The sequence below is a fragment of the Anolis sagrei genome, chromosome 3 (genome assembly GCF_037176765.1).
Source record: "Anolis sagrei isolate rAnoSag1 chromosome 3, rAnoSag1.mat, whole genome shotgun sequence".
Classification (NCBI taxonomy): Eukaryota; Metazoa; Chordata; class Lepidosauria; order Squamata; family Dactyloidae; genus Anolis; species Anolis sagrei.
In genome coordinates this window covers 283,202-290,507 of record NC_090023.1, presented here as the reverse complement: position 1 = coordinate 290,507, position 7,306 = coordinate 283,202, and positions in this window count along the sequence as shown.

Sequence of the window (7,306 nt, the reverse complement as noted above, 5' to 3'; positions counted from 1 at the left end):
TTTGTATGATATTGTTTCTGGCACCCACTTTTTGCTTGATGTTCAGGCAGTGCTTCTTGTAGGCCCCCAAATGAAGTTTCATTTCTCCTGTTCTGAGAACTTTGATAGGCACCAACGGATGGTAGTACATACCTATTTGAACGTATCTCCTTCTACGTTCCATCTCGAAGTTTAAGATCTTCTCGGGAGGCCCACGTTCCATTGTTGCCAGGAGGTGGGATTAGAACAGCAACCATTCATAGATGGGAGGCAAAAACCCGCGAAATAGTGAGTCCGCAAAAAGCGAACCATGAAGTAGCGAAGGAACACTGTATAGACCACTCCATGATAAAAATGTATGCATCCTATAGCAGTTAATCATAATGGCAATAACTTGAGGACTAAGACAATACCCCCACATTGAAAAATGAAAGTCAACTGGGGCATCCCTTGCCCAGGAATCCAAAATACTCCGAAATCTCTTTGGTGGCTGAGAGAGTGGCCCCTGTGAGAGAGTGGTTCACTGCCCACACACTTTGTTTTGTACAGAAAATGATTCCAAAAATGGTGTTTACAATACGAATCATCAGGCTATGTACATATGGAATTTCACATTCTCAGGACGTATCAGCATTCCCAAATCCTTCTCATACGAAGAGTTTCGCAGAAAGGAGCCTCAGAATCAACTTTAAGTAGTTACCTTCTTAAATTACAATATCTGTATGGCAGCCTCACAGAACGTGGAATTAAATGTGGTTTGACCGTGCTTGCAACTGCTCTGGGTCAAGGCTGTGGGATGCCTGGAAGTTGCAGTTTTGAGTAAATAATAATAATAAACGTTGTTACCTCGTCACCATCTCCCCAATGGGGACTCGGAACGGCTTACATGAAGCCAAGCCCAAATGACAATTACAATAAAGAAAACCAAAAACACAAACCTGAGTCGCCTGCGGGCTGATATGGGCGGGATATAAATAATGTAAACAAATAAATATATGTATGAATATGTTCTGTGAATATTTTTGTGACCATTTTTAGGATTATTGCCAATATTGTTATAATCTGAGTTTCCTTTGGGCTGATTTGGGCAGGAGAGAAATAGTGCAAATAAATGAATAAATAAACATGTTTCTTTCTTTTTATTATTTTTAAGCATTTTAATGAATATATTTATGAACGTTTTCTGTTAATATTTTTGCAGATATTTGTATTGTTTTGTCAATATTTTATGAATATTTTTGTATGAATATTTTTGAATATTTTGTGAATTTTTGTATATATTTTAATGAATATTGTATGAATACTTTTAATGAATATTTTTCTGTGAATATATTTAGCTGAATATTTATCCGTGAATTATTTCTAAATATCTTTCTCAATATATTTTGCATATATGTTTTTTAAAATTCTGCATATATTTTATGGATATTTTTGTGAATATTTTTCTACAAACATTTCAATGAATATTTTTGTGAATATTTTTCTGTGAATATTTCCTGCCAATATTTTTGTGAATATTTCCGCACACATTTTATGAATTTTTTTTTGTGAATGCTTATATCGATATATTTGTAAATATTTTTTCTAAATGTCTTTATGTATATTCTGAATATTTTTGCATGTGTTTTTGTGAATATTTTTCTGACTATTTCTGCATACGTTTTTGTGAATATTTTTCTGTGAATATATTTAGGAATATTGTTGTTGTTCATTCGTTCAGTCGTCTCCGACTCTTCGTGACCTCATGGACCAGCCTACGCCAGAGCTCCCTGTCGGCTGTTACCACCCCCAGCTCCCTCAAGGTCAGTCCAGTCACTTCAAGGATGCCATCCCTCCATCTTGCCCTTGGTCGGCCCCTCTTCCTTTTGCCTTCCACTTTCCCCAGCATAATTGTCTTCTCTAGGCTTTCCTGTCTCCTCATGATGTGGCCAAAGTACTTCAACTTTGTCTCTAGTATCTTTCCCTCCAGTGAGCAGTCGGGCTTTATTTCCTGGAGGATGGACTGGTTGGATCTTCTCGCAGTCCAAGGCACTCTCAGCACTTTCCTCCAACACCAGAGCTCAAAAGCATCGATCTTCCTTCGCTCAGCCTTCCCTAAGGTCCAGCTCTCACATCCGTAGGTTACTACAGGGAATACCATGGCTTTGACTAGACGGATCTTTGTTGCCAGTCTGATGTCTCTACTCTTCACTATTTTATCGAGACTGGACATTGCTCTCCTCCCAAGAAGTAAGCGTCTTCTGATTTCCTGGCCACAGTCTGCATCTGCAGTAATCTTTGCACCTAGAAATACAAATTCTGTCACGGCCTCCACGGTTTCTCCCTCTATTTTCCAGTTGTCAATCATTCTTGTTGCCATAATCTTGGTTTTTTTGACGTTTAGCTGCAACCTGGCTTTTGCGCTTTCTTCTTTCACCTTGATTAGAAGGCTCCTCAGTTCCTCCTCGCTTTCGGCCATCAGAGTGGTGTCATCTGCATATCTGAGGTTGTGAATGTTTCTTCCAGCAATTTTCACCCCAGCTTTGCATTCATCCAGCCCCGCACATCGCATGATGTGTTCTGCATACAAGTTAAAAAGGTTGGGTGAGAGGATGCAGCCTTGCCGTACGCCTTTCCCAATCTGGAACCAGTCTGTTGTTCCGTGGTCAGTTCTGACTGTTGCTACTTGGTCCTTGTACAGATTCCTCAGGAGAGAGACAAGGGGGCTTGGTATGCCCATCCCACCAAGAACTTGCCACAATTTATTATGATCCACACAGTCAAAGGCTTTAGAATAGTCAATGAAGCAGAAGTAGATGTTTTTCTGAAACTCCCTGCCTTTCTCCATTATCCAGCGGATATTGGCAATCTGGTCTCTCGTTCCTCTGCCTTTTCTAAACCCAGCTTGAACATCAGGCCACTCTCGCTCCATGTATTGCTGGAGTCTTCCTTGCAGGATCTTGAGCATTACCTTACTGGCATGAGAAATAAGGGCCACTGTACGGAAGTTTGAGCAGTCTTTCGCATTTCCCTTTTTTGGTATGGGGATATAAGTTGATTTTTTCCAGTCTGATGGCCATTCTTGTGTTTTCCATATTTGCTGGCAAATGGCATGCATCACCTTGACAGCATCATCTTTTAAGATTTTAAACAGTTCAGCTGGGATCCCGTCGTCTCCTGCTGCCTTGTTGTTAGCAATGCTTCTTAAGGCCCATTCCACCTCACTCCTCAGGATGTCTGGTTCTAATTCATTCACCACACCGTCAAAACTATCCTCAATATTATTATCCTTCCTATACAGATCTTCTGTATAGTCTCGCCACCTTCTCTTGATCTCTTCAGCTTCTGTTAGGTCCCTGCCATCTTTGTTTCTTATCATACCAATTTTTGCCTGAAATTTACCTCCAATGTTTCTAATTTTCTGGAAGAGGTCTCTTGTCCTTCCTATTCTGTTGTCTTCTTCCACTTCCATGCATTGCTTATTTAAAAATAGTTCCTTATCTCTTCTGGCTAACCTCTGGAATTGCGCATTTAACTGGGCATATCTCCCCTTATTATCCCTGTTTCCTTTTGCTTTCCTCCTTTCTTGGGCTACTTCCAGTGTCTCAGCAGACAACCATTTTGCCTTCTTGGTTTTCTTTTTCTTTGGGACGTACTTTGTTGCCGTCTCCTGAACAATGTCGCAGACTTCTGTCCATAGTTCTTCTGGGACTCTGTTTACTAAATCTAGTCCTTCAAATCTGTTCTTCACTTCCACTGTATATTCGCTAGGAATGTTAGTGAGATCATATCTAACTGGTCTGTGTATTTTCCCTGATCTCTTTAGTTTTATTCTAAATTGGGCAATAAGAAGTTCGTGATCTGAGCTACAGTCAGCCCCAGGTCTTGTTTTCACCGACTGGATGGATGTCCGCCACCTTTGGCTGCAAAGGATGTAGTCAATCTGATTTCGGTGTTGGCCATCTGGTGAAGTCCATGTATAAAGCCGTCTTTTAGGTTGTTGGAAGAGAGTATTCGTTATACACAGTGAGTTTTCCTGGCAAAATTCTATCAGCCTGTGTCCCGCTTCATTTTGTTCTCCCAGCCCATGCTTGCCTGTGATCCCAGTTGTCATTTGACTTCCCACCTTGGCATTCCAGTCTCCTGTGATGAAAATAATGTCTCTTTTTGGTGTATTATCCAGTAGGTCCTGCAGATCCTCATAGAACTGATCTACTTCTGCTTCTTCAGCAGCTGTGGTTGGGGCGTATATTTGGATCACTGTGATGTTGAAAGGCTTTCCTTGCACTCGAATTGAGATCATTCTGTCATTTTTTGGGTTGTATCCAAGCACCGCTTTAGCGAATTTCTTATTAATTATGAAGGCTACTCCATTTCTTCGATGTTCCTCTTGTCCGCAGTAGTAGATCTGGTGGTCATCTGATGTGAAGTGGCCCATTCCAGTCCATTTCAGTTCGCTGACCCCCAGAATGTCTATCTTTAGTCTTGACATCTCACCAATAACAACATCCAATTTGCCCTGGCTCATAGATCTTACATTCCAGGTTCCTATGGTGTGTTGATCTTTAGAGCATCGGATTCGTCGTTCACCTCCAGTACCGTCGGCCGCTAGCCTTCCTTTCGGCTTTGAGCTAGCTGCGTCATCACATCTGGGGCTAGTTGAACTTATCCTCTGCTCCTCCCCAGTAGCATTTTGGCCATCTTCCGACCTGGGAGTCCCATCTTCCAATGGCATACCGACATATCTCTGGTTGTACTGGTCCATTTAGTTTTCTTGGCAAGGATACTGGAGTGGTTTGCCATTGCCTTCCCCAGGGATCACACTTGGTCTGACCTCTCTGCCACAACCGTCCCGTCTTGGGTGGCCCTTCACGGTTTCGCTCATGACATCATTGAGGTGCTCAAGCTCCAGCGCCCCGACAAGGCGGTGATCCTTTGCTGGAGTTAGGAATATTATTATTGTTAAAAAAAGCTACAACTCCCAGGCATTCCATAGCATTGATCCAGGGCAGTGGAAAGGGGCCGAAAATGCATTTATTCTGGAGGGTAAATGACACACACATATATAAAATAATTATTGTTGTTCATTCATTCAGTCGTCTCCGACTCTTCGTGACCTCATGGACCAGCCCACGCCAGAGCTCCCTGTCAGCCGTCACCACCTCCAGCTCCTTCAAGGTCAGTCCAGTCACTTCAAGGATGCCATCCATCCATCTTGCCCTTGGTAATAACAAATAATTGTTATTACACTAAAATTTCCAGGCATTACACAGCATTGAGCTGGAGAAGTGAAAGGAAAGCCAGATCGCAATGATTTCGCAGTGTAAATGCCCCCAGAAAAGGATGAAAATACCGTAAAAATTAATTAAATTTAATTAATTAATTTTAGTCAGTTTGTCTTCTTGATTACTACATGTTGCCTGCCCATTATACTGCCTGTGCTTGTTTATTTTTTTTCCTTTTCAGTGCTTCTCACAAGAGCCATGGCAGGTGCTGATGACTGCTGGACAGACCACAGGCTAATCCGATCCACGATGGTTCTCAAGATCGTCCCCTAACGCAGACTCCAAGGAAGAAAACAAGGTGCAAAATGAACACCCAAGCCCTTCAGGAGCCCTCCAAACAACACTCAAGAATCATCTACACAACACCACACAAGAGCCCAGAGTGTCATCAAACAAGTTTATTGCAAAAATACAGGAAAATATATGAAAAAAGCAGGAATCAAGAGGTCTGGTCCAAAAAAGGCTTAGCGCTAGAAAACACCGACCCAGGAATCTAAATGTCTCGTGCAAATCCCAAGGTAACACAATACAGGAATAGCCAAAAAGCAGAAGTACATCATAAATCCAGACACAAAAGGTGTTCTAAGAAAGCTTGAGCAGGAATAATAGAACAAGAACATAGAACCTCCAGGATAATTGAATCCAAACCCAGGACTTGATACAGGAATCAAAGATCTCGGGCCTAGCTTCTCCCTCAAAAGCCAACGTTGCCTTAACTGTTTCCAAGGTAAACAACAGGCTGTTAAGTAATACTCACGAAACAATCCCGTTTTCCTATTTCTTTCTCACATACGGAACCAATTCTCAGCTCTGAACTTTCTGTTTTTATTAACTCATCACTGAACCACTTATCTAACGATGTTTCTTCTGGCTCCACTGGCCAACCTTGGAGATCTACACTCTGTGAGCCAGTTTCATTTTCCTGACCTGAATCATCAACACTTTGAACTTGGCCTGAATCTTTGTTTGTTTATTTATTTATTGACTACATTTATATCCCGCTCTTCTCAGCCCACAAGCGACTCAGGGCGGTTTACAGTCAGTATCAAAGACATAAAATACAAATTAAAAACAATCAATTTAAATATAAAACCAAGTAAAACAATATCAATAAAAACATAGATCAATTTGAGTCTCCTAATTAAAAGCGTTATCCAATAACATTGTCGGGTCGTTCCGTTTTTCTCCATGTCTGTTATATTGTGTCTGCAAACGCTTACTCAAAGAGCCACATCTTGACCTGCTTTCAAAATGTTAATAGGGAAGGGGCAGATCTAATATCCCTGGGGAGGGTGTTCCATAGCCAAGGGGCCACCACTGAGAAGGCCCTGTCTCTTGTCCCCGCCAGCCCTACTTGTGACAAAGGCGGGATTGAGAGCAGAGCCTCTCCAGATGATTTTAAAGTCCTGGGGGGTTCATAAGGGGAGATGCGTTCAGACAGGTAAGTTGGTCCAGAACCGTTTAGGGCTTTGTAGGCTAAAGCCAACACTTTGAATTGTGCTCGGTAGCAGACTGGCAGCCAGTGGAGTTGGTGCAACAGAGGAGTTGTACGCTCCCTAAGCGCCACTCCTGTTAGTAGTCTGGCTGCTGCTCGCTGGACCATCTGGAGCTTCCGGACAGTCTTCAAAGGCAACCCCACATAGAGTGTTGCAGTAGTCTATACGGGATGTAACCAGAGCGTGGACTACCGTGGCCAAGTCTGACTTCCCAAGGTACGGGCACAGCTGGCGCACAAGACTTAATTGTGCAAAGACTTCCCTGGCCACCGCCGAAACCTGGGGTTCCAGGCTCTGCAATGAGTCCAGGATTACACCCAAGCTGCGAAACTGTGTCTTCAGGGGGGGTGTCACCCCATGAAGCACAGGCTTCATCCCCCTGAACCCCAGGAAATCCCACAATCCCTTCTGAATCATCAGTGAACCCATCGGCCCCTGGCTGAACTATAACTGGAGAAACCTAAGCTAACCCCTTCAATACAGGGGAGAAAAGACGGGGGTGTTCTGTGGGTGGGAGAGAGTCTGCCGTGCTTCCATGTTTTGCATGAGGGGGCTTCCCCTTGGGCT